Source organism: Amblyomma mixtum, chromosome 3 (genome assembly GCF_055824585.1).
Source record: "Amblyomma mixtum isolate Tamu chromosome 3, ASM5582458v1, whole genome shotgun sequence".
In the NCBI taxonomy this organism is placed as follows: domain Eukaryota; kingdom Metazoa; phylum Arthropoda; class Arachnida; order Ixodida; family Ixodidae; genus Amblyomma; species Amblyomma mixtum.
In genome coordinates, this window is record NC_143014.1 from 197,112,124 (window position 1) to 197,139,815 (window position 27,692).

Here is a 27,692-nt window from a genome sequence, read left to right on the forward strand (position 1 = left end):
TCGAAATTTCCGGAGCCCTTCACTATTTAATTTCTCATAGCCTGGCTCACTTTGGGACGTTAGACGCCCCAAAACCATAAACCATAATTCCCAGTTCCACCATGATGAACAAAGTGAGTTGAGGTCACATGAGGCGTACAAAAGCTTTAACAATCACTGCTTCATTGTTTTAATTGACTCAAACTGTTACGTCAGCCACCCTGTAGAGCAATCGCAACAAATTGACAAGCAGCTTTTATATCGCAGTTTGCGTACCCTCCTCAAGCGACATCCAGTCACTGTGCACGTGGTATCCTTCGGCTGAAGTTGAAACCGACACAACGTAAGGGAATAAAATGCAGTCAATTCCACATGCCGATGCTTGTTTACTAATATCTTCCGCAATGTAAAAAAACACATACAGGATATAGAGCCTTTAATTTGTAATTTCCAAAGAACTCTTTGTAGCTTCTTGTAGCTTCATTTAGAAGCTCTTCATTTTAGATCCTTCAATTCAAAATTACCGCTACTCTGCTTATGGACATCTGGTAATAGGGTAGCTGCATGATAAAACTAGCTACTGAACTGCGCATAAATATACATTTTTTTCAAAATTGAACGCTATTTTTCGTATCTAGGAAAATCTAGGGAATTTTTGTGGCAAATTCGGGAGAAGCGTCGCTGGAGGTTGGCAGCGCTGCTGTTTATTTAGGCCCGTCGTAACCGTGTGGTTACATGCAAAGGAGGGGTGCGCGGCAGCCGCATCTGACTGGTGGTGAAAGTAGGCTTAGGACCAAAAGGAATACATGGAAGGAAAAGTTTTAAAAGCATTTTTTTTTTATTTCAGTGCACCTATGATGTCGTCCCTTCGTGAAGAACAGCCAAGTTCATCCTAGACGAGGGTTGAAAGTAGGAAACATCATTTTGAAGGCATTGTATTTTTAAAGAACGTCAAATTTTGATTGGAATGACGTATTAGTTGAAACTGAATCCAATAAGTCTTATAATGTGTTCCTATCATCATTTATGTCCCTTTACGAGCAGTGTTTCCCCCTCAAGCTTAAAAGAAAGCACAGGAAACTGCGGAAACCATGGATAACCATGGAACTGTACAAAAGAATGAAATCTCGTGACAACCTCATCCAAAGATTTTTAAACACAAGGGATGCAAATGATCTCCGTGATTATAAAAAAGCACGCAATAAACTGAATAAGGGCATAAAAAAAGCTAAATCTGAATACTATATAAACAAATTTCTTAGTACTGCCAGCAATTCCAGACTTATGTGGGCGACATTTAGAGAATTAGGAAATAGGAAACCAAACATCAAGAAGATTAATTTTCGTAAGCTTTGTGCCTCTGAAAAAGAGATCTCAAACTTGTTCAACAAACATTTTCTCACAGTAGGTGCCTCTTCTGATGTCCCTCTTGCCATACCCTGTGAACATTATATTGCTAATAACTGCTCCTCGACTCTTTTCTTGGCCCCAACAGACCAATATGAAGTGCAGGGAATAATTATGTCCATGAAAGGTAATTCAGCTTCTGGCCCAGATGACATAAAGCCAAAACCATTAAAAGCAGTGATTGGTATTGTAGCAGTCCCATTGGCCCACATCTCTAACCTTATCATGACAACAGGCGAGTTTCCAAGCAAAATGAAGTTAGTAAGACTCACAGCCATTCATAAAGAATGATCTTTTGATGATTTAAATAACTACAGGCCTATATCAATCCTCTCGGTCTTCTCTAAGATAGCAGAACATATCATTAACAATAGGATAACCAGTTTTCTAAGTACACACAACATAATAACGAAGGAGCAGTATGGGTTCTGCAAAAATAGGTCGGTGGAAACAGCCCTTCTTGGAATTAAAGAAGAAATTCTTGATAACATAGAAAAGAAACTGTTCACACTAGGTATCTTTTTAGACTTCCGTAAGGCGTTTGTTTGCATACAGCATGAACTTCTTTTGCGTAAACTCCCCTATTACGGCATCCGAGGTGTAGCACTTGCTCTTATAAAGAGCTAATTAACTTCCAGATCACAATTCACAATAATAAATAAAGTCGAATCGGAGATGGAAACTATTGAATATGGAGTACCCCAGGGGTCTATTATTGGACCTGTATTATTTCTACTACACATCAATGATATTGTTAATATTCAAGGGCACACAAAAATGGTTCTGTACGAAGATGACACAAACGTCTTTTTCTCAGGAAATAACATACATGAAATATGCGCGGAAGCTAATAGTTGGCTTAGAAATTTAAATACATGGTTAAACTCAAATAGGATGCAACTGAATACGACAAAAACAAAATATTTATTGTTCAGGTCGAAAGGACCAACATATTTTCCACCCTTACCAATAGAATTTCAGGGAGTATCCATTCAACGCACATCAACGATCCGATTCCTAGGAATCGTGTTCCATGAAAACCTGTCATGGTCACCTAATGTCGACGCCTTAAGAGCAGATATAGCTAGAGCAGTCGGCTTACTGAATAAAATTAGACCATTTCTATCGACTAGGGTTAAACGTAAAATATACTATGCACTTGTCCACTCGCGTCTCGTTTATTGTTCTCTGGTGTGGTCAACGACAACCGAGACAAATATGAAATACCTTTTACCATTACAAAAACGAGCTATGCGGGCCATTGGCAACGTTCCCTACATGGAAAGTACTGCCCCATATTTTACCAGATATAGCATTCTTCAGGTAAAACAACTGTTTAAACAAAAACTATCTCTGGAAGCGCTACGCCAATACCGCGCAGATATATCGAAATTTCAAGAAAACTATCAAGCTAAACAGTCCCCGTATGAACTAAGACAGAGCGAAATAGTTAGGGCCAGATCACGTGCAAACTATGGCTTGCAGAGGTTATCGTCGCAAATGCCACAACTCTTCAACAAATACCCTGATATATTAAACTTAATAAGTTCTGTTGTGTCTCCTGTTCAATTGAAAAAGCAAGTTAAAGCAACATTTTTATCTGAGCAGGAGGTGCATGGGTTAAACTCCTGAGCCAACTCTTGGTGCTATTAATCTGTATTATGTTTTACTACCATTGTGCACTATAGATCATATTCCATTACTTTACACTGGACTGCATTTCACATTATCAATTTTTGTTTGGTGAAACATTTTTGTTTACTGATAAACTTGATGCAGTACGTAAGAAATTGTTTTTGTATTACTACAGTTGAAATAAGTTACTTTTCTTATCGTTCTACAGAGAGATTAGAGTGTAACCTAAGACGGTGTATATCCTTCTGTATGCTATATTGATGTGTTCTGCTTCTTCGGTGTTCTGCTTATGATGTATAATCATATGTACACTTGTGCTGCCTGTGCTGTCAGGGGGGCATAGCCTAGTCAGGCCCCATCCGGGCCTTTTGCTATTGCCTCCTGAGCCAATTTGCAGCAAATTGTCTCAAAGAAAGAAAGAAAGAAGGAAAGAAAGGAAGAAAGAAAGAAAGAAAGAAAGAAAGAAAGGAAAAAGGAAAGAGAGAAAGAAAGAAAGAATGAAAGTAAGAAAGAAAGAAAGAAAGAAAGTGTTGTGTCCCCTTATTGCTTTTGTGTGTGTGCGCCCCCTCCTAACGACCACTCGCATTCCCCTCCTAACGACCACTCGCATCCTCCTCCTAACGACCACTTGCCCTTCGTCGCACGCTGTCGCCAGATGCCCCCCCCCCCCCACGGTGCGCCCCCGCACCCTCCTCCTGTTCTGGGAAGCCACTCCCTCCCGTGGACGCTTCTCCGCTCCCTCCTTTCTTCGGGCGGCCAGTTCGGCTCCTGCCTCGGTCGACGCTGGTCGCACCCTCATCAGCTTTAAATAAACAAAGTCTTAAGGTACCGTGTGCGTCTTTCGCTGCATTCAACACAGCGACCGGACGCGACAGTGGCGACGAGAAAGTGGATTCGACCCGCGCTACGCAACGCTATTGACAAGCCAAGGCTACGCGAGGGTTTCCCAATCAGACACCAGAGTTCAACGGCTCATCGTGGTCATCGTGGGTTGGACGCCTTCAGTTCTACTTTGAAGCTAACAACATCACAGACCCAGCCTTGAAGAGGGCCAACCTGCTGACGCTGTGCGGGGAGCAGACCTACGATACTGTCTGCGCCCTTATTCAGCCAAGCACACCAGCGGCAGTGTCTTACGACGACATCGTAAAAGCGCTGCAAAAGCACTACGACCCAAGGCCATCCGAGGTCTACAGCCGGGCTCGCTTCCAACGACGAGATCAACTGGGAGGAGAAACTGTGAGCGCCTACGTAGCCGCGCTCAAGAAGCTCGCTGCCGACTGCAATTTTGGAACGCTGTCGACAACAGCTACCGGGCAGGAGGGAGACGCAGCTTCTTCTGCTAACACCACCATGCTTCCCTTGGACGTGATGTTACGCGACAGATTTGTGTGCGGACTGAGTGACGAGTCACTGCAGCAGCGCCTGTTCGCTGAGAAGGACCTCACATTCAGCAAAGCTTACGACATCGCCGTTCGAGCGGAGAGCGCCGGTCACCAGCAGAGAGGGATTCGCCGGAACACCGAGCCGGTACACCAGACAAGCAACCAGGTGCGCAAGCCTTCTGTTGTTGTAAAATCGGTCAAAAAGGCACAACGCTGCTGGCGGTGTGACGACCAACACAACCCCCAGGGATGTCGATTCCAGTCAGCCACGTGTAATTTTTGCCACAAGCGAGGGCATATCGAAAGAGCATGCATTACGAAACGGAGACTTGCCAAGATAAAGTCACCTTCCCAGCCTAATCACAGCGTCAACGCCTCAGAGAATACGCCGCTATCTGATCTCCATGGAACAACATCAGCAACACCATCTGTGTTGTACGACCTGAACACCATGAATCTCGGCACGCGACCGAAGATTTTTACAGAAGTAAGCGTACATCACCAGCTGATTAAGTTCGAGGTGGACTCCGGCGCAGCCTGTACTCTGATCAGTGAGGACACGTTCCGAACTTCATGGCCATCTGACGCACCCGCCCTGCAACAAGACGACACGCACCTGCGAACGTGGTCAGGACAGAATCTGCCACTATTGGGCTCTGCCAACGTGCAGGTTAACTACAACGGCCAGACCCATACGCTACCTCTGCTTGTTGTGAAGGGCACAGGATCAAGCCTTCTAGGGAGAAACTGGTTTTCTCCACTAGGCGTGATGATATGCGGCATACACCAGACGCCGAGCCAGAACATGGTTGAGCAACTGCAAGAGAAATACGAAAGAGTATTCTCGGAAGAGATTCCAGGAAACGAAGGGCCCCCGGTCACACTGGAGTTGTTGGACAACGCGCAACCCAAATTTCTGAAGGCCAGGCCGGTGCCGTTTGCTCTCCGAGATTCAGTTGAAAAAGAGTTGGACAAACTGGAGCAGCAAGGTGTCATCGAGCCGACGCAGCATTCCATCAAACTCTCAGCGTACGACTACGCTCTGGTCTACCGCAATGGGAGTAAACATCAAAACGCCGATGCGCTAAGCCGTCTGCCACTAGACGCAACTGTTGACGAACCATTTCCACCAGGAGACGTTCTGATGTTCGAAGCACTGCCAGAACCTCCGCTTACAGCAGGCACAGTTGCAGCATCTACGCAGAAGTGCGCAGCTCTCCGGCTAGTTTACACAGCTGTTCAACAAGGCAACGTGCATAAACTCAAAGGGGACAACTTCGACGCTTACCGCAGGCGAGCTACAGAGTTGAGCACCCATCGCGGCTGCATCATATTTGGGTCCCGAGTTGTGATGCCGAGAGAACTACGCGCACAAGCTATGTCTCTCATCCACGCCGGACATCGGGGCATCGTTGCAATGAAAAAGTGTGCCAGAAGCTACATGTGGTGGCCTGGCATTGACAACGACATCGAAACAGTGGTGCGAGAATGCAAGCCTTGCCAGAGCAGCCGGAGCGCCCCGCCGAAAGCTCCTGTCCCAGAATGGGAAAAGCCAGACACACCATGGCACACACTGCACATTGATTTTGCAGGACCAATTGAGGGCTGCACTTTCCTTGTGGTCGTAGATGCCTACACAAAGTGGCTTGAGATAAGGCAAATGGGACAGACGACTTCGGCAGCAGTCATTGACAACCTCCGATCACTATTTGCAACGTTCGGCCTGCCGCGCAAGGTAGTGTCGGACAACGGAACACCGTTTGTGTCTGCGGAGATCCTCAAGTTTTATCGCGACAACGGGATCTCATCAGTTACATCGGCCCCCTACCACCCAGCGACAAACCGACAAGCCGAGCGCTACGTAGCCGAGCTAAAACGCGCCCTTGAAAGAGATCAGACAGGCTCGCTGCAGCGCCGCCTTGCGCGCTTTCTCTTCAAGCAGCACACGACGGTTCAGAGCACAACAGGCGAGACCCCCTCGGAAATGATGTTCGAGCGTGAAATGCGAACCCAGCTCACAGCCATCCTCCCCGAGCCAAAGGCAGAGACGTTCCGGGAAGAAAAAGCAATTCCGCGCTGCGGCACGCTTAATGAGGGGCAGCGCGTCCTCGCCCGACAGTTTCTGAAAAAGCCACGCTGGGAGGAAGCTACAATTGTCAGACGCATAGGCCTGCGCTCTTGGCTCGTCACCATACATGGCACAGTAGCACGCCGACATCTCAACCAGCTGCGTAGATTTACGACGCCGTCTGAGAGCTGTCCGCCAGCGGAGAGAACACGTGCACCATCTTCCCACATAGCCTGGCACCTCTTCCCGGAAGAAGAGACTTCGCCCAGGACAGACCTAGGAGACACAGCGAACAACAGCCAGCCTACAAGTGTTTCTCCCCCGAGCGCACAAAGCCAGCGCGCCTCCACGCGTGAGCGCCGACCCCCTGCACGATACCAGACAACTTTCTAAGGGGGAAGGAAGTGTTGTGTCCCCTTATTGCTTTTGTGTGTGTGCGCCCCCTCCTAACGACCACTCGCATTCCCCTCCTAACGACCACTCGCATCCTCCTCCTAACGACCACTTGCCCTTCGTCGCACGCTGTCGCCAGATGCCCCCCCCCCCCCCCCCCCCCCCACGGTGCGCCCCCGCACCCTCCTCCTGTTCTGGGAAGCCACTCCCTCCCGTGGACGCTTCTCCGCTCCCTCCTTTCTTCGGGCGGCCAGTTCGGCTCCTGCCTCGGTCGACGCTGGTCGCACCCTCATCAGCTTTAAATAAACAAAGTCTTAAGGTACCGTGTGCGTCTTTCGCTGCATTCAACACAGCGACCGGACACGACAGAAAGAAAGAAAGAAAGAAAGAAAGAAAGAAAGAAAGAAAGAAAGAAAGAAAGAAAGAAAGAAAGAAAGAAAGAAAGAAAGAAAGAAAGAAAGAAAGAAAGTGTACGTGGAGGGGTATCCTTACATGTAAGTAAAACTTTCAGAAATATTTTTCTCGTTTCACAGACTACCCAAGGAGGCGGCTGATTGCTAGCAGATGCCGAGTGCTTTGAAGACGAAGAATGTGAGAAAGTATGCTATATTATTTAGACGCAATTTTTTGTTGCGGAAGCAACTCTACGCTAGGTGTGTGCGATTTCGCGAAGCCCCGGAGAGCCCCAACTGCGCATGCGCGAGGAGCGAGTGTGAAATTAACTGCGTAATTTCCTTTCCTCAAATACAATTTTAATTTTTTCATTACGGCCCCAATTTCTCTTTCTTGTTTCACTCCCACTTCCTCCCTTCCTCTACAAACGGATGACGGGTGTCCACCGAAATATGTGAGACAGTTACTGCGTAATTTCCTTTAATCAAATACAATTTTCATTTTATTCATTACGACCCGACTTTCTCTTTCTTCTTTCACTCCGATTTGCTCCCTTCGTGTACTGTGAGGTTTAGGTGTCCACCGACATGACAGAGAATTACTGCGCCATTTCATTTCCTCAAAAAGCAATGCGTTCAAAGGGCAAGGCATCGCGCCGGACGGGTGGTGGTGTTCCGTGGAGTCCCTGGCAGCGCTACAACACGCTGGCGTGTTCCATTCCTAAAAGCGAAGCAATTAGTCATTAATTATGTGGGACGTCATCCAGTGGTGACGTCATCAGTGCCACAGAGGCAGTCAAAGTGGTGCCGAAAACGCTTTCGCCTCTATGCACTTTAGACAGTCAAAGTGCCCCCTGAGATGCCGCCGCCGCTGCGATTGCCGCACCGTTGCTTCCGCACTTCTACACGGTATGGCCATGGGTCAAACCAAATCCAATTATTTTTTAAACGCCACAATAAATGCGTGTTCTCAATCCGGACATACCCTCCAAAGGCGCTCTTCTATCCCCTGGGTGGTTCCTGAATCACGCAAGCTTCTGGTAGTCTCACATTTCTGCCACGCACGCTACATTCCCTCGCAAATACTTGCCTTCAAAAGACAGCAAGGTTTATATTCAGGACAGTCCTCAAGCAGCACGATAAACGAACCTCGCACTGTAGCAGACGACTAGACTCGTGATTACACACAAAGATGGCGCTGGCGAACGCTGAAGGAGGGGGTGGCCTGGGGGCATTAATAAGGACGTTAATAAGCAAATTAGCTGTAAATTTGAATTGAAGGATCTAAAATGAAGAACTTCTAAATGAAGCTACAAAATAAAGCGTAAAAAGTTCTTTAGAAATTACAAATTAAAGGCTCTATATCGTGTATGTGTTTTTTTTCCCACTGTACGCTAGATATTAGTAAACATGCATCGGTATGAGGAATTAACTGAATTTTCTCTCCTCAGGTTGTGTCGGTTCCGACTTCAGCCGAAGGATAACACATGCAAAGTGACTGGATGTCGCTTGAGGAGTGTACGGAAACTGCGATATAAAAGCTGCCTGTCCATTTGCTGCGATTGCTCTAGAGGGTGGCTGACGTAACTGTTTTAGTCGATTAAAACAATGAAGCAGTGTTTGTTACAGCTTTTGTACGCCTCATGGGACCTCTACTCACTTTATTCATCGTGGTGGAACTGGGAATTATGGTTTATGGTTTTGGGGCGTCTAACGTCCCAAGGTGACCTAGGCTATAAGGGATGAAATAGTAAAGGGCTCCGGAAATTTTGACCACCTGGGATTCTTCAACGTGCACTGACATCGCACAGTACATGGTCCTCTAGAATTTCGCCTCCACCCAAATTCGACCGCCGAGGCCGGGATCGAAGCCTCGATCGTCTTCCGGGTCAGCAGCCGAGCACCATAACCAATGAGCCACCGTGGCAGCAGAACTGTGAATCGTTCCCCTAGTTAGACTATCGCTAAGATTTCCAGCAAGGCGCTCCTTTCGAAAAAAAAAATAACACCCTTGTTCTTTTCTAGTTATCAAAATAAACATGCAGATATGCTTAATAAATAGGAATTTCACATCATGCAGTAAGCTCCAAATATAGCTTGAGGAAGAGGCGCGCGAGTTGCGGGAAGGCGGTGGAGCGCCAGATCACAGCAGCGGGTGCAACTGGCCACGTCAGGGCCCATACATGTCCAACTACATCCGTGTAAAGGCTGGTTCACATGCATGCAAACGACTGAAAATTGAGCAGCGCAGCGCGGCGAAAAATTTGTAACTTGTTGTAGTAGTAGTAGTAAAAACATTTATTTATTTATTTATTTTTTTCAAAAGGAAGAGTTAGGGAGTAGGGGGATGGGGATAGATAGATGTGGAGCTACAGTGGTCGGTCTTCCCTAGTCCAGGATACCGTTGGCCTCCGCCGCTGCCTTGGCCCTCGTCACCAGCATAAGCTGAGTGCTCGGGTCGGAGTCAGCCAGGAGGGCCTCCCACTGCTCTAGACTAGGGCTATTTACCTTTGGTAGTAAAGGGCTTTTTTCGCAGCCCCAGGTGGCGTGGTACGTTGTGGCGTAGCCCCCACACCACACGCACTCTTTCGCGTATCTGTTCGGCCACATTTTGTGATACATGGCTCTGCTTGGGTAGGTGTCTGTTTGTAGTCGTCTGAGCGTGGTGGCCTGCTCTCTGTCGAGGATATCCGCCGGAGCCGAGTACTTCTTGCGCGCTCCCAACAACGCCTTCATTGCCTCCCCGTAAGATTCTGGCGTGCTGAAGGGTTCCACCGGCAAACCCGCCCTCCGGTTCGTGAACCCTCGGACAACGGTGTCTGCCATGAGATTTCCCTCAACCCCAGTGTCAGGGACCCAAATGATGGTGTGTTGAATGTTTGTGTTGTTTGATCCATGTCTGTGTTGTTTGTGTTCGAAGAGGATACTCGCGGCTTTTCGGCCGATCGTTCCATCTCTGTACGCCCTTGCTGCAGCCTGAGAATCCGTGGCTATCCAGTAACTCAGTCCCTGCCGATTGCCTTCAGTCAGGGCTAGAGCTATGGCGATCTCTTCCGCTGCTTGTGTTGTCCTTGTGCGCACTGATGCACCAGTAACTATATTCCCATTGGCGTTCACTACTGCTACCGCCCTAGCGTTTTCCTTCGTTCTGTACTTGGACGCGTCAACATACAGAACCATCTGTTTCTTCTTTAGGAACCTGTCCAACTCCAATGATCTCGCCGCCCGTCTTCCTTCGTGGTTCTTCGGGTCCATGTTTCTGGGCACTGGTTTAACCAAGAAAGTGCTCCTAATTTGGCTGTCAATGTCTGTCGCCCTCGTCTTCGCCCTCGTCTTCTGCCGGGTATCCTAGCTTGATCAGTAGTGCGCGGCCAGCGGCTGTTCTTTTCAGTCTTTCCATTTGAAATCTGAGCATGGTTTCGCTGTGCTCCTCATAGGTGCCGTACACCCCCATGTTCATCAGCTTCTCTGTCGAGGCGCAGGTCATGACGCTTAAGGCTTGCTTATACGCCCTTCTGATGCATGTTTCCATTTTGTTCTTTTCCCCTTTGTTAGGTTGCAGGTACGGAAGCGCGTACGTCATCCTCGGTATGATGAGCGCAGAAGTGATCCGTAACGCATCTCGCTCCTTCACCCCTTTTCTCTTGTTCGTAATCCGGCTTAACATCCTGCATATCTGTTTCGTGGAGTGTTCCAAGAGCTGGATGCTATGGTCCCGTTTGCCTTTCTCCTGCAGCCACATTCCCAAGATGCGAAGCTTATTTGTCCTTCTTACGGGTTGTCCATCTATCTCTAATTCTATCGTTCCCCTGTCCTCTTTATTTTTGTGAAGTCTAATAAATTCTGATTTTTCTGGGGAGCACTGCATCCCGCTAAATAAAGCAAATTGACCGATCTCATCCGCCGCTCTTTGCAGTATTTCTTGCTTGTTTCCCGTCGATCCTTTTGTCGTCCACACTGTGATGTCGTCCGCATAAACTGAATGTTCTACATCTTTGATGTTTTTCAGTCTCCTAGTTAATCCAATCATTGCTATGTTAAAGAGCAAAGGTGAGATGATGGATCCTTGTGGCGTCCCTCTGTTTGGCGTCGTCTTCTTTTCTGACCTAATGTTGTTGATGCCGATCGTTGCTGTTCTGTTAGACAGGAAGGCCTTTACGTATGCGAAGATCCTTTCCCCACAGTTTGTTGCCGAGAGTTCTGTGAGAATGGCATTGTGGCCGATGTTGTCGAAGGCCCCCTTGAGGTCTACGGCCAAGATTACGCCTTCTCGAGTGCCCGATATTTGTTTTAGTACCGTGTCTCTTAACTGGAGCATCACGTCTTGCGTGGAGAGCCCCGTTCTGAACCCGAACATGGTATCCGGAAACAGACCGTTGTCCTCCATGTAAATGCTCAGTCTAGTCTTGACCACTTTCTCGTATAGTTTGTAACATCGCCGCTCTGACTGCTGGAGCCGCCGCGATGGCTCTAACAGCCTTTGAGGAGGAGGAGCAGGAAAACTTTTATTCTCAATTTACAGTGAAAGGTCTATGGGGCGAGCCGGAAGGGCCCGCCCCTTACAAACACTAGGAGGGATCCCTAGTCCGGGATTCCTATAGCTTTCGGAGCGGCCCGGGCTTTAGCTACCAATGCGTGTTGGGCTTGGAGTTCGGAGCAGCCGCGCAAGGCAGCTTCCGAGTTCTCTCGAGTGGGGTGGAGGTGGGGTAGGTAGGTAGAATCGGAAGGGCATGCTTACACCATGTGGTAGGTGTACGAAAACTCCGCATTACAGTACGGGCACGCGCCCGAGAAACAAGAATTGAAGTGCTTAATTACTGCCGGGCATAGTACACTATTGGTATAGAGGCGGAGAATCCAGCGCTCTTCCCCCCTGGTGAGGCCTTTACAGGGAGGGGGGGGCATTGAGGCCATGAAAGGTTGGATAAGGAGAGGTGATCTCTCTAAAGGTGGTGGCCGGATTGAAATTGAATTCTGGATATTGCTGCGGATGAGGCGATGCCCGGTGAGTAAGCGCGCGGGCGGCAGCGTCAACTGCCTCGTTCCCTTCAAGACCCGCGTGAGCCGGAGCCCACACGATAGTACGGTGAGTCGGAAGGCCTGTGTACTCGTATTAATGGAGGATTGTGAAAGCACGGTTCGGAATATACCCTTGCTCAATTTTGCGGCAGGCGCCCCTGGAGTCCGTGATAATGACTCGGGACTCTGGATCTTGGCTTGCCAGCGGAATGGCGATCTCTTCCTCAAATGTAATGTTTAGGGCACGGAACGTAAGGCCCTGAACTGTGGTGTTTTGTTGGATGAGGGCCGCCGTGTACCAACTCCCATGGTGTGGGCCGGCCGCATCGACGTAGAAGACACCTGGCTTATGGCCATATTGTTGAGAAATAGCCTCCGCCCGCGCGAGACGGCGACCATCATGGGTGTCTGTAGTCATGCTGTTCGGAAGGGGTCGTACCTGGAGTGCAAAGCGCCAGGCTTCAGGGATGTGGACCCGTTTTTCTGTCTGTGTTGCGTAGGATATGTGTAGTCGGGTAAGAAGGCGGCTCCCCGGAGGTGCTTTGCTCAGGCGCAAGTATTGATTATTAAGATGAGCTTCTCGTAACTGCCCAAAGGTGTGTGTCATCCCCAGACCGAGGAGACGCTTGTTGGACGTCGTTATGGGAAGGTCGAGCGCTCTCTTATAAATCTTAATGAGAACTGCTTCTACGGCATTCTCATTGCATTTGCGTAGGTGGAGGTAGGGAGCCGAATATAAAATCCGGCTGGTTGCGAATGGTTTGGCCAGCCGCAGCGCATCTTTGCATCGTGGTCCCCCCTTTTTAATGGATACCCGGCGGAGCATCCGACCCACCTGGTCCCCCACCTTACGTAGCTTGTTTAGGGCAGTGTCTATCTTGCGCCAATGCTGAATGAAAAGCCCCAGTACCCGGATCTCCTCGTGTTCAGGTGTCGGTCCGCTAAGTAGGGAAAGGGCAATTTTGGTCGTGCACTTTGAGTTGGGGCGCATGTGCACAAATTCCGATTTGCTCGGGGAGCATTCAAGACCACAGCGACGAGCGTATTCGTCCACAATAGCTGCCGCTTCTTGCAGGTTGGTCTCGATGTCTCCAACCGATTGTTGTGCTGCCCAGAGGTTGATGTCGTCCGTACACAGAGCGTGCTGCACACCGGCGACGTCAGCCAACTAGGTAGGGAGCTTCATCATGGCCAGATTAAATAGTAATGGCGAGTGGACAGCTCCGTGTGGGGTCCATCGTCTGCCAAGTTGATATGGGCCATGTTCTGTGCCTTGTAGCCAGATATAGGATTGAAGATCTGTAAGGAATTGCTTGATATAATGGAAAGTATTGCGCCCATAGTCTATTTGCGATAAGTGGGATAGGATTATCTCGTGGTCCACCGGCCGCGCTGCGACAGACTGCCTCCCCGGACGCCTGTGTGCGGACCCGGAGGTGGCTGCCGCGCCGTATTCGGCGGAAATAAATGTTCTTCCACCTCCTCCCCCCGCAGGTCAAGTGCGACGACTACTTTATCATTGCTGGGGTGCTCGATAGGGTCGAGAATGTCCTTGTGAAGCTGCAACAGGACATCTTGTGCGGAACGGTGTGGGCGAAAACAGTACATGGCGTCTATCGCGGACCTTAGCATCCATTAGCTTCCCCACACACGAAGTGAGGGAGATGGACCGGAGGTTGTCGGTGTTAATGGCTTTACCTGGCTTGGCAATGAAAGTTACTAGTGCCGTTTTCCAATCTATGGGGAGGGGTGTGCCTCCAATTCAAGATAGTGTTGAAGTAATTGAGGAGAGTTTCGTAGGCGGGATCTGGGAGGTTGGCAATAATCTTTACGGTCACCTTGTCCCGGCCCTGTGCTGTACCTCGCTTCATTTTAGCTAGGGCCGCTTTTAGGTCATGGAGCTGGAACGGTTGATCCAAATCCGCGTTCTCGGAACCTGCATATTAGTATGTCGGACCGCGGGGATCCTGGTGTATGCTCAAATATTTGTCGCAGAGCGCATCGGCCAGTTTGGCCGTGTCTCCAGTGAAGTTATGTATAGCCCTTTGAAAGTGTTTTTGTGTCTCAGTACGGGTTTGTGCAGGATCAATAAGGGCGCGGAAGAGGCGCCGCGCCGACTGGACATTTGCCGAGCTGCAGTTTTGCATCGGTGCACCCAATTCGAGTCGGTGTGGTGGGCCGCGTAATGAGCCGCCTGTTGGGTGATTTCCGCGATGCGAATTTTGAGTTTCCGATTGTGTTTTTGTCTACGCCAGCGGCGGGCTAGGCTCTGTCGGGCCTCCCAGAGGTGGAGGATGTGGTTATACACCGCCGGGCTCGCCTCTGAGAGCTTAACATTTTGATCGACTGATTTCAAATGGGATAATAGGTGTTGGGACCACGTTGAGTATCCTTGGTCCATTATCGACTGATGATTAGAGTAGCTGGTGCTAAATTTGGTCCAGCCGGGAAGTTTTGCATTGGCCCGTAGTCTTGTGAGTGGCTTGGTATGGATTGTGGTGGTAATTATGCAGTGGTCGCTACCGAGGGATTCCTTGGTGTTGCTCCAATCTGCATAGCGTAAAGTTTTCGTAAAGGTGAGGTCAGGACACGTATCGCGTGTAACGGAGTTACCTATACGAGTGGGTTGCGCGGGATGCTTGTGAACAGTGAGGCCGAGTGTGGAAACCAGCTCCGCCAACTTGTGTCCGCGTTTCTCTTCACGTGTGTACCCCCATAGAGTAAAGTCCCCAACAATTATGAGGGGATCCCGATTCGCGATCTTCAAAGCCCGGCTGAAGATATCTGCGAATGTAACATTTGGTAGCTTTTGGTAGCAAAAGTTGAGTACTATGTGCCCAGAACGGCGGCTCCAAGACGTGGGTGAACGTTGTTAAGCAACACTCGCCGGTGAGCGGCGCGTGCAGGGCAGCTGCTCCCCTCCCTCCCCCTTCCCAATCTCAACCACCGGCAATCTCTGCCGAACAAAAAGAAATATCTACTCCCCGCGAGCAGGTCACAAATTTTTAAAAGCGCCTCGCAATAGCGGAGGCCCGCCAAAATTCCCCCAACCACACCTCTGCCCCACCCGCAGCAGAGGCGATGGAAAGCGACTCAACCCCTTCAGGACAGGCTGCGGACGCCATCGCGGCACTCGAGGCGAGAGTGAGCGCGCTCGAAACACAAGTTAACTCCAGAATATCCGCATTGGATACGCAAATCAATGCCACAGTTACGTCGGCACTCAAGAAAATTAGCCACCGTGCGGCATCTATCCCAAACCTCATAACCGCTCAGTTCGCTCAACTCACCCGCGCTCCCAAGCACGCTGCAGCCCGCTCAAAACATTCGCAGGCCGGCAGCTCAAAGCGTCTAGGCGTCGGATCGCCTGCGAACAGGAAGAGGTCCCCTGTACCATCCCCACTTTAGAGGACGCTCCTCTCCTTGGAGCCGCTGGTTCTCAAACCTCCTCTCTCCAAACTCTCAACTCTACCCTTGATCATGGCGGGCGCCCCTAGAAATAGGAAGCATCCGCGAACCAAGATAAAGCAAGCTAAGGATTCCTTTTTCAATGTTACGCTTGGGCGTTTTCTGAGTGAAGCACCGGAGAAGTTCAGGCGATACATTAATGGCGATAAACAACGCAATGTGTCATGAATAGTTGATGGTTCAGCTGTCAAGATATTGCTGGTGTGTTTAATGAGTATTTCCAATCTCTGTATTCCGATAAAACCATGCGCAAGGACCGGCGCATTAACCTGGACCACTTCTACGTGGCCCGGTACGACCTAATATTCTGGGTGCTGGAGCGTCGCAACGAGATATGGCTGTCCATGAAGTGATAGCTGCCGGCCGCCGCCACCACTGCCACGATCTCCACCGCGGCGCAGCCGGAGTGCTGCGCGCGGCCCCCACCGCCCGGTTCCTGCCTCTTCCTCAACGGTGCCACCAGATCGGCCACCCGCACTCCACACCCAAGCCACGAAGTCTCACGTAGTGGTGCTTATTCGTCTCCTCTTTTCTTTTTGCGCACTGGGCACCTCCCAGTCAGGAACGCGTACACAACGTGCATTGAAATGACATCTGCGTGTCTAGGCACGTCTTCGCTGCAGTCGAGAACTGCAAGAACTGTTCAGACTATTTGTTTCCGGACTTTTCAAATCGCCCATTGGCCTCCCAAACACGTAATATATAACGGAAGACAAATGCAGAAAAGCGCACCCGTCACGAGGCACGATTCAGCAACCACTTAGCCGCGCTTGGCCGTCGTCGACCGCGACATGCTGTTGATGATAATCCCACTTTAAACCGTATTTGCTCATCCCTTCACCGCGAAAGTTTCCCTGGATACTTCTGAGTCTTGATAAGGCAGCACATGTGTATCGTCGATTCAGCGGGTGAGCTAGGCGGTAGTGATTTTGTTAATGATGACAACAACCGCGTATTTCTGTTCTTTATTTATGGGGCTATTTTAAAAGTTTTACGCTCCAAAGCTCTGGATGTCCGCCGGCAACAAACCATGGTTGCTGCTTCGCGTTGCGCTCCCTTATTTGGAAACAAAGCAAAACGAGACGGTGAGACAGTCGCTTGAACTTTTAGTCGGCCTCTTAAACCTTAATTTAGTATCCGTGCGCCAACGGTACTAGATGAAATTCTCTCTCTTTCTCCGCAGCCGTGTCGCTACTGGCACAATCACTGAACAGGATCCGAGAATGAGTGTAGACGTGTTGAAACAGAATGCTCTCCTCCGGGAGAAGAGAGGCAACGAAAAAGGGCGCGGGCTAACTGTCATCGCACAACGGGTCAGAATTACGACGCTGCATTCAAACATCTCTGAGTGGAAGTCCGCTTTATGATGCAGATTGGTGAGAGACTTTGCGGACATGGCTAATGTATGGTGGCATTCCAATTTGGCACCCAGTTAATACCTTCTCCTACTGTCGAAGGTCTCCGCGCGTGTGATCGTTTCCTGTTGCGATGCGCTGACACACAGCGAAATTTCAAGCTCTACAATCTTCCTGTTTTCTTGTCCCACCCTATATTTTTTTCTCCTGCTTTTTTTTTCATTTTCGCGGAGGGGGTGTGCCAACAAGAGTAGAACACCGTGCTATATATTATATATAGGTCTATGTGCAATACGTTACGTGCCGGTCACGATTATTTTATTTATTATTTATTTCTTCGCAACGCCGCAGAAAGAAAAGCCGCACACTATGTGCCTTTTTCATGCACGGGCGTACGGCAACAGCTCGCGTTTTTGCACCTCATTCCAAAGAATAGTGATAACTCCGTGTGCGTCTTGTGCGCATATAGTGTGCAAAGTATGTGGCGTTCGCATTCTCGGAGAGCACCTCAAGTACGCTATACGAGTGCTGAACGCCGGACGCGCGCGCGCCGGGACGTGGATAACAGTCTGTGTCGCTGCTCGCAACCGGAACGCCTCCGCATCGTACACAGTGTTCTATGCCGTTTCATTATGTCATATTTCGGGTCACTGCAGACAATAAAGTGATCACAAAAGCACTGTCTCAAGGTTGCAACAGCACCAGTCTGTCGTATGCTGCTGCGTGCACAGCGAAGCGCGGGTCGGATTTCCGAAACTTACTTTACGGAATTTCTTTACACATTAATTTGCATACGGTCTTTAGAAAAGATACTGTCTATTGAAAACTTTGTAAGGGACTGTAAGGGCGCAAAAACGATTGCTGTTTGATAATGACAGGAGTAACTACAAGAAAGATGGCAGCCGATCATAAACTGTATTTAAAATGGTCGCTGTGAATATACGGCCCCCGACGTTCATCTCAGACCGGCAGCAGAACAGTATGAGAGACACAAGTTTGAGAAATTATGTGCGAAGTACCACCAACAAGACTGCGAATACTGGGGGTGTTCGGAACAAGTTTACGTACTGCTCCCCCTTTAACCAGTACTAAAAATGCCAACTTGTGCGGCCCAGCGGCGCCACAATTGTTTAAGTCGAGAGAAGAGAAGATCGTCATTCCTAGCGCAATCATCATGTTTTCGGACATTAAAACTGCAGGGTACAAGAATAAAAAAAAAAATTGGCCTGCGGTTTAGCATTGCTATAAGCACGGAGTATTGTGCGAAAGCACGTTTTTTTTGGATATGGACATCACCACTACGTATCTCAAAGCGCGATTAAGGTGTCCGCTGACCCAGGGAGCCAGTTATGCGCCTTTATTTTCTTCAAAATCATCGGAGTCTGCAGCGTTGTTAACGGCAATGAAAATTCTCTCTCTCCTTTCACATATGCCAATATACCCAATGAGCAGACAATTGAAGGGAAATGACGGGCTCGTTTGACATACATAATGATGGAAGCCAACAGCCACCGAACCCAAGGTGTATAGGGGAATGTTTCTGTTTTTTTTAATGTGTGGTGTTGATCAATGGGAGAATAACACTGTGATTATTCTGCCGCTTAAAAAGACAAATAATTATAAAGCAGAAGAAAAACAACCATGCCATCGGTGGGATCCGAACCCGCGACCTCCGAAGTTTGCGTCCGGTGCTCCAGTCACTGAGCTTCGATCGGTGACGGCTGTCCAACCTTCTGAAATTCGAGTGTATTTATGTTTGCGGGCAACCGAACCTTCAGTGTGTTCACCAGCGCCACCCTCGTTCATAGCGGCGGACGTGGTACGTCTTGTATTACCGCTAGTGCCACACAGGAACGTGCTATAGACCTGTGGCATCAAGACTGCCAGAACCGAGACCCTCCCTTCCCTTGCCTGCTAAATAGCTTAAGGGGCATAAAATAGCTTAACAAAGGCCCCTCACGTCTATGACCAGTGGGCGCAAATAGAATAGGCAAACGGCCACTGAATCGTCTTTTAAGCACGGCTACGAGGATGGGATGGTTTGCCGTTTAAAAAAAAAAGTATTGAAACAAGCTGATGCGCAAACAAGTGCAGGAGACAAACTCCACCATACTCCAGAGGAGAAACAAATTGTCTGGACGCATAGGCTCCCAATGAGAGCACCACACAGAAACCACGAAAATTCTGTGCATCGCCTGTACGTTTTTCTTGCACAATGCAACACTTGCATTACGTGATGAAATCCGAAACCAATAAGGTATCGCATACGTGTGCTAGTGCAAACACAGACAGCTCCCTACCCATCAAAGCGAGTGTTTGCCGCCTGAGGGACGAGATTTGAGAACCCCAGTGAGGCCCACTATTGCGATACTGATCCAAGGGAACGCCCAAATGCTGTAAGTCTTCGGAATCCCACCTGGTGCCCCCAAAAAGGCTTGGTTTTGTACTCCAGTGTCCTAGGGGCCGCACCCCAACTCTCACAAAACTGTTGTTACATGCAAAACCTCGAGCACACTATCTTTTTTTTTCAGAACAGAGAGGGGCAACGCCATCAGCATAAGCCAAAATTTTAATTTCGCATTTCGATAGCCAGAAGCCACGAATTGCTGCGTTTTTTTTATGATACTAATGCATAGGGATCTAGCTATCAAGCGGGTAACAAAGGCAATAGCGGCTAGCCCTGTCTAACCGATGATTGAAGTGGAATCATGTATTTATGTCTGTATGTCTTTTAGCGAGACATCGCCAACGTTCGCGCTCTAAGTCGGCAGAGACACAAGACTGCTTACGTGTGAGAAGGTGTAAGCCCGCCTGTGCACATTGTGAACGCCGTCGCCGCACGCTGCGGTGTGATGCAACTCGGTGCCACGCAGCTGGCAGTTCTACCTCTGCCTTCTACGTAGCCGCCGCAGCGCCTCTGCGCCTCTTCTGATCGGCGCGCTAACTTGGTGAAGGAGTCGCCACCGCGTATCGCGGTCCGCGATCCGCCTTATGGGTGCAACGCGATAGCTAATGGCTGATTGCATGCAGAATTTGTCTTTCTTTACTTGACATTCATAGATCGCAGGGAGTCCTCGTACCACTCCTGGCGCAGTGGTGCAGCGGTTAAGCGATGCGCCACTGTTCTGGGATGGCAGGTGCTGCCACAGGTGGGATTTTAGCGATACAGGTAGGTTGTCCCGAGCCCCCGCGCGTCCATTCATTAATTTAACTGCCAATTGTCAGGTTGCATGATTCTTCGATGGGTAACATCGAGTGTTAATATGCACGCCCCCCCCCCCCCCCCCCACACACACACACACACCCACACACAAGCGCGCCCGCACACCCGAAAGACGCGGGTTCGACTCCGACCGCGGTGGTCGAATTTCGATGAAGGCGAAATTCTAGAGGCCCGTGTACTGTCCGATGTCAGTGCACGTCAAAGAACTCCAGGTGGTCGAAATTTCCGGAGACCTTCACTACGGCGTCTCTCATAGCCTGATTCGCTTTGGGACGTTAAACCTCAATAAACCAATGAACCAAACACACACACGCTCACGCACACACACACGCGCGCGCGCAGACGGGTTTTTGCTCAGTCGGGCAAGTAAAGCTTACGCCTTAAAAACAGTATGCACCTGATCAAAAACTTTTGCCAGATCAATCTCAATAATAAGAGCCACCTGGCCAACTTCTCCTGACACTGTCTCCGATACCGAACGTGCGATGTGGATATGGTTTGGTTTGGTGTATTGGGGTTTGTCGTCCCGAAGGTTCTTTAACGTGCACTGACATCGCACAGTACACGGTGCTCTAAAATTTCGCCTCCATCGAAATTAGGTTTCAGATACTACGGCCTTTGATTCGACACACTTGGTGCGGCCCTAATAAGTCTAAAGCCACAAGCTGCAGACAAGGAGAAACAACCCTCGCAAAGATCTTGTAATGCACGTTGCATAAGGATAGTGGACGATACCCTTAAAGAGGTTTCAGTCAATCTCCAGCTGTGTTTTTCGGGATTAGTATGGTGTGACCAGTGTGGAACGAGGGAGGTAAAAAGCCAACATCATAGGCAGGACTGAAAACTTCCAACAAGGCAGGTGCTAGGCAAGGCATAAACGTATTATATATGTCGCTACTTAGACCATCCGGGCCAGGATACTTCTGACCATGTAGTGCAGAAATAGCCAATTTGAACTCGACTTGAGCAATAAGAACCTCAATGACTGCACGTTGCTATCTTCAAGTCGAGGAAACGCTTCTTGAAGTGGCTGAACTCTGACCCACTAATCTGGTTTCTACCAGCCACAAAGTGTCGTATATAACAATAAAAAAAAACACCAAGAATACCTGGCGTGTCAGCATAAGTATCGCTTTCGAATCAAATTTCTAAAATCTCATTGGAAAGAGCAGCCTGACTTTCATAATCAAACGCGTGGCAATATAGTCGCTCATTAAAGAACCTCCGTGTCCGCGACCTAATCAAGGCACCCTGATATTTTTCTGCGCTAAACTCTTGCAACTTTGCTTTGACATTGTTGTTGTCATCAAGATACGATTCCGGTGCAATTCTTTCCAGCGCATGCAGTACATTTATTCACTAATTCACGAGGGTGAAGACGCTTCAGGAATGAGATCCGTGATGATGATTCAATAGCAAAATTTTTCAAATCCTACTTAAATAGATCCCACCTCTGAAACCCTGAAAGATCTGCACATTCCCACGTATCTTGGAAGCCAGCAGCTACAGCGCGCTGAAACGTTTCATCTAAGAGGAGAGAATTATTTAGCTTTCATAGCTCCAACCGTGGTAAGGAGTACGCGCTGAGTGTACCTTCCTGTCTGAGCAGACACCATGCAGGGGTCGATGAAAAATATCGGCCTCAACCAATACCTTACTGATGCAGAAATGCAGTAAGCCGATTTTTTTTGCGCGAGACTGTGCAAAGTCGAATAGCAAGGGTAAACGTTCTCTGACTTGTTTTCAATCTCTGTCCGTCTCACCTCTTTTTTACACCTATTATTCAGGGTATGGTCGAGGTGCATGCCGACCCGCTTCTGTACCACACCTTTCCTTTCAAGTACACTGTAACCCCCACGCAGACGCACTCAGAGAGTGCGAGAGGGGTCCGCACTGCGCACGAGTGCCGTATGCATTTCCCCTCCATCGAAACCGGCCAGCCGGGTTTCGATGTAAGCGAAATGCGTAAGGCGACCGTGTGCTGTGTGATGCACGTGGAAGAGCCTAAGGTAGTATAAATTATTTCGGAGTGCTTACGGCACCTCTTTCTCTCTTCGTTATTTCATTCCCTCCTTCATCCTTTCCCTCCTGGTAAGGTTGAGGTGCCCACCCAGAGAGACAATTACTGCGCCTTTCCTTTTGTCAAAAGCAATTCGAAGCGTTTGGTGGCGTTTTACGGCCGTGCGTCCCACCCGGCGACAGCAAAGGTTGCACGAGCTACAAGGCATGCGCTGCGAGGCAGCGTGTTAGCCCGATCACGGGAATGGAACAGGTGTGGACAACGGGAACTATAGACAGGGCGTTTCACGTAACTTGAACCGAGCCTGCTAAAATAGTCGCGCACTGGAGCTGGGTGAAACCAGTGACATATTGTTTCCAGTCGTGTGGCGCTGCTCCGAGTAGTTTTTTATTTTACGTAATTTGTGAATTACCTAAAATTATTTATGCAAGCTTTATAATTTTCCCTTTAGAGTCAAATGCACTTCGTTAAGTTGTAGAGGGGATTATGAAAGGACCGATCCAGTTTTTTATAGCAACGAACCTCTTTCTTGGCCCTTTTTTTTTTTCGGCATTTAAAGAAAGGGCGCGAAATATGAAAAAAAAAAACCGTGACTGCGCTCATGCGCGATCATATTCCAGCGCTCCCAACCGCGTTTCGAACTAACGAAACGTGCGCGCTGGCTGTGCCCAAGTTAGCCGCCGCCGCTCAGCTTGGCGGGATGAACAATGATCAAAATAAAATAAATAAAAAAACGAAGGCTACCTTCAAGTATACGCGAAAAGTGGCGTACCGGAGCTTTTCCTTCCTTTTCGTTTCCTCTGTGCCATATCTCAATAGAAGCTCCATCTGTATTGCCTGTCGATAGCGTGCCTATCACTTATCGCAGACCACGGCGCGCGCTTTCCATGTTCTAGATGAATGTGCTGACGAACTTCCAAACTATGCCGAGAGTGGCGTCGGCCGCCCACTCCGAGACGGTAGGCGCGCGCGCTTCGCTCACTCAGGCCGCCCTTGGGCACGCACTCGCGTGTTTATTTTTTTTTTTCGTACTTGGCGGACTTTCCTTAAATGCTGGAAAAAAAAAAAGGACAACGTAGCAGACACGTTGCTACAAAAAACTGGATCTGGGGCCGTATTCTGCACCGCTCTCAATACTAAACGGTCACAATGCTGCCATATGCAACGCTCCCATTGGTCGGCCTTGGCCGGCGGTTCTTGCGTCAACGGCGACTTTGTGAACACGGCTGGAGTGGTGACGTTGCGCACCTAATTATGCGGGCTGAAACTCGAGAGCGAAAAAGGTAGCCCATAAACCGCTCACAATCTTTGTGATCGAAAATGGCGGCTGTTCCCAGCGAGCAACGGTTTAGGAGGGTGCCTGAAGACGGTTTTGAAGTGCGAGACAGGTTGTTTCGACGCTTCAAGGAGACTGCACAATGGATGTGCGACGACTTCGCCGTTGAACTGGGAGTGTGCGGGTGAGTGCTCTGTCGCTGGATCGGCAAGTGTGCTGTGCGCGCTGCGCTTCTTCGCCACTGGTGGGTTTCAAGGCACCGTAGGAAACGAAGCAAACGTCTGCGTAGCCCCACCGACTGTGAGCAAGTGTTTGCGGTGGGTTGCGGAGACTATTTTGAACGTTGGGTCGCAGAAGGGGATGTGTTCGCTTTCCGGCGAGACCCGAAGAGAAGGCGGCGGCGAAGGAGGGCTTCCTTCGCTTTAAATTTCGCCGCGGCAGTATCCCCGGCTTCATCGGGTGTGTCGATGACATACTCATCGCCGTGAAGAAGCCGCGGGCCAGCGCTACGAGCAAGTCGCAAGGGGTTCTACGCTGCGCACATGAGTGAGTAGACCTCGACCTCTGTGTTCGTCCGCATGAGTTCGGCTACAAGTGCGGACCGCGGCAAAGAGAGTAAGTTCGTTCTATGCGTGTTTTTTCTCAGATCTGTGGTGCGAACATGCGTATTCTGGCCGTGGACACGCGCTGACCCGGATCCTTCCACGACGCGGTCGTCTGGCGCCACTCCGAGGCGGAGGAAGGCCTGCTGGACGACGGTGAAGTTTTTTCTGGGTAAGCAGTAAAAAGGCCCTGTCAGCCGTCGGGCGACCTCAGTCACATATGCTGAGCTCCAGCGCACTGCATTTGCCCTGATATGCTAAAGCTACACGAATGAGCCTGACCAATTACACCAATGCAGACACTTTACACTATGATGCAGTGTATTTTCACCATTTTGTTATTTATAATTGCACCAGAAACACAGCACTCATATAACGTTGTTGAAATACATGATATTTCCTGTCTAAGAAACCAAGGCAAAATGCACCTGACAGCATTTGTGTTGTGTAGGCAATCATAATGCATGATTTCTATCAGTACAACGGTAGAAAACTGACCTTATTGCGGTGCTCACTTATATATCACCATCCTGTGTTGTCTGTATGCTCATGAATATCATATTGTGCAGAGCCTGGCTGAGGGCTACATGGCATGAGTCTTGAATTGTATAGCAGACCGTCGTGTAAGGCTGTTGAAATCACCGAGAAATCTTTTGTAATTTTTTTCTTATTTAGGAGACAGTGTCTACGCATTGGAGCTAGCCATGGCTGCTTGCATCAGTGGCGTGGCATCACAGACCGGACCCAGCTGAAGACCTGTACAACATGCCACATTCTTTCGTGCTATTTGTGGTTGAGCGCCGCATCGATGGGCCGAATAGCTACTTCCAGTGCTTTCAAAGGCACTGGACGCACGACCACCTGTGGGAGTGGACAGTGTGCATCATCACTGCGCATGCCGCACTTCGCAACTTCTCTTTGGATGCATCCATGTCAGCAGAGGGCACAGGGGACACTGCCACTGACCTAGATAACAACGGGCTATCTCTACATGCTGGCTGCCTAGTAGAGACAGGATCCCTCCACATCTACCTCCAGGGGAGAGAAATGCACAACTCCCAGTAAACCATAAAATGTCACATGGTCATCAGCGAGATATTTACGCTGGACATTAGACACCTCCACTAGACATCCATTTTAGTACCGTTTACGAAAAATCTACGTACCTACAACACGAAAATTGCGGTCCAGTCCACGGTATAAGTGCGTAGTGCAGGCATCCAGCTCGACATTTATCAGATATTTGTAAACGGTGTAAGTACGCCCAGTCTACGTAGTCTAGACGTCTATATAGAGAGAATATGACTATACATAGATCAATATCCAGGTGAAAATTTCTAACTGGTTCCAGTCCAACTGTTTTATGGGACACATTTCCAGTTGTTGCAGCTGGAAATTTGTTCCTTAAACCAGTTGCGACTGGAACCAGTTGCAATACGAGATGCAGCTGACACCTCCCAGCAAACCACAAACCTCCCATAGATGTCCAGATTAAGTCTGAACGTCTATGTACCAAACCAAAATCTCTCAGACGTCTTATCTACCAACCTTTTTTCGTGGAAACGCTGCAGACGTACCCACGACATTATATCTGCCTTAACCTAGACTCCTCGTAGATATTACTTGTCACGTCCTGGGTATGTAAGCGAGATATATAATTTAAGAATTCCATATTTTTCAATCGTTCAGTATTTCGCGTTGCCTTACTGCATTTACAGTTGGAAATTGCCGTTGACTAGAAATTGGAGGCATGACCAGTGTTGCCCGTGTTTTTTGAGTGTTTTCGTGCTCGCTTCACGGCAACATTATCCTACCTAAAAAGAAGAAAAATACGGGAAGTAGTAAAGACACATCTGAATGCACACCCATCAGGTTTCTGACTCAACTGTACGCAGTTGGTTTGAAATGCCAGTCACTTTGGTCAGGATTCGCATTGTTATTTCATTACTATTCTTACATTCAATTTATACCTTGTGGTACAGCCTGCAAGCTATCTCAACCACACTGAAAAGTGAGGACACACTAAGAAACTTTTTTGTTATTTAGCAGCCAGGACTATATAATAACCATTTTTTCTGATTAAGCATGTTTTATTCAACTTATCCAACTATTTAAAGTGCAAGAATTGGTTCAGTTCAATTTTTGGGAGTTATTTTTTTTTTTCAAAAATGTCTTAAATCTGCTAATCGCGCTAGCAATGATAACTATTGGAATGTTGAGCTGAGGAAAGCTTAGGCATTTGTGTAGCTGAATGTGTGACCTCATATTTCTTGAGAATAAACTTCTTGAGTCCCGCTTTTTATCATCATGTCAACACTGTAATCATGTCCACTGCAGGCCAAAAATTTCGGCGGCCCCCTTATCCCAGCAAACTTCCGAACCTCATCTGCCCACCTGCCCTGATCCTCTCTGCTGTGCTTGCATTCTCTCTGAATCCAGCCCGTTACCCTAACGATAATTGGTTATCTTGCCTTCATGCAACATGCGCTGCCCATATGCCTGTTCTATGCCGCGGACAGGCGGCGGCGGGGAAAGTGCGGTGAATTGTCTAAGCGGTCTAAGCTGCCATCGCGTTGTAGTTCGTATCGTATTTTATCAATAATAGCGCAAACTGCGCATGGCGATTGCAGCTGTGAAAAAAGTAATATGCTACAATTTAAAAATAATTAACTTATTTTTCGTGCCACAGCAAGCCTGCTACTAAGTACAAAAAAGAGACGATACAAAATATGTGACAGTTTCGCACATCCGCACGAGGCTAGGTTCAGCCATGGCGGCAGTGGTAGAGCGCAGGGCGTGTGCGATTTCTATCGTGTTCCGTGGGAACATTGTGTTTGAAGAACCTCGACACAGAATTAATTATTCCCTTATTATTGCTGGCGAGATTGTTCAACCGTTCTTTCCTTGATGGAGCTGAAGGAAGACAGTTTGCTTGCTTTTACTACTCGGCGAAGTGGACCCGTCAGTACGAATTAGGACTAGAAGTCGTTTTCACCGGCTGGGATCGTGACCTTTCTTGGTGCGTACTCAGTCTCAGTTTACTCATTGAAGTGTGTTTTATGCTATTTTTGCGTTCGTAATGAAAAAATTCTAACGCATTTATCGGCACGTTATATTTTTACGCTCACTCATTTGGCTGTTTTGCCAAACTCGCTGTGTATTGAAACAAAGGCTGGTGATGTATGCAACTGGCCTCTACTACCGAAATGTGGGCATGCGTTCGGATGGTGTGCCGAAGTGCGTGTGCAAGCACACTCCGCTCAGCACGACTGCCTTTTAGTGCTGCAAGGGCAACCTTTGACGCTTCATAGACTTGCGTCGGTAAAAGTGGCGTAAATTACTGGGTTTGTTTGTTGTGGTTGCTGTGCCATTCTCTTGTCACCTGTAAAAGTGAACAATTATGCTTTCTTTTGCAGCAACCTTGGCTTATTGGGCTCGGCAGAAGAGTATTGATGCCACCGCAGCTGTTA

General features: G+C 48.7%; 1 pseudogene; it reads left to right on the forward strand.

Moving 5' to 3' along the window:
- The first annotated feature begins 23,664 nt into the window (after positions 1 to 23,664).
- Positions 23,665 to 24,382, forward strand: LOC149353215 (uncharacterized; annotated as a pseudogene).
- The last annotated feature ends 3,310 nt before the right edge of the window (positions 24,383 to 27,692 follow it).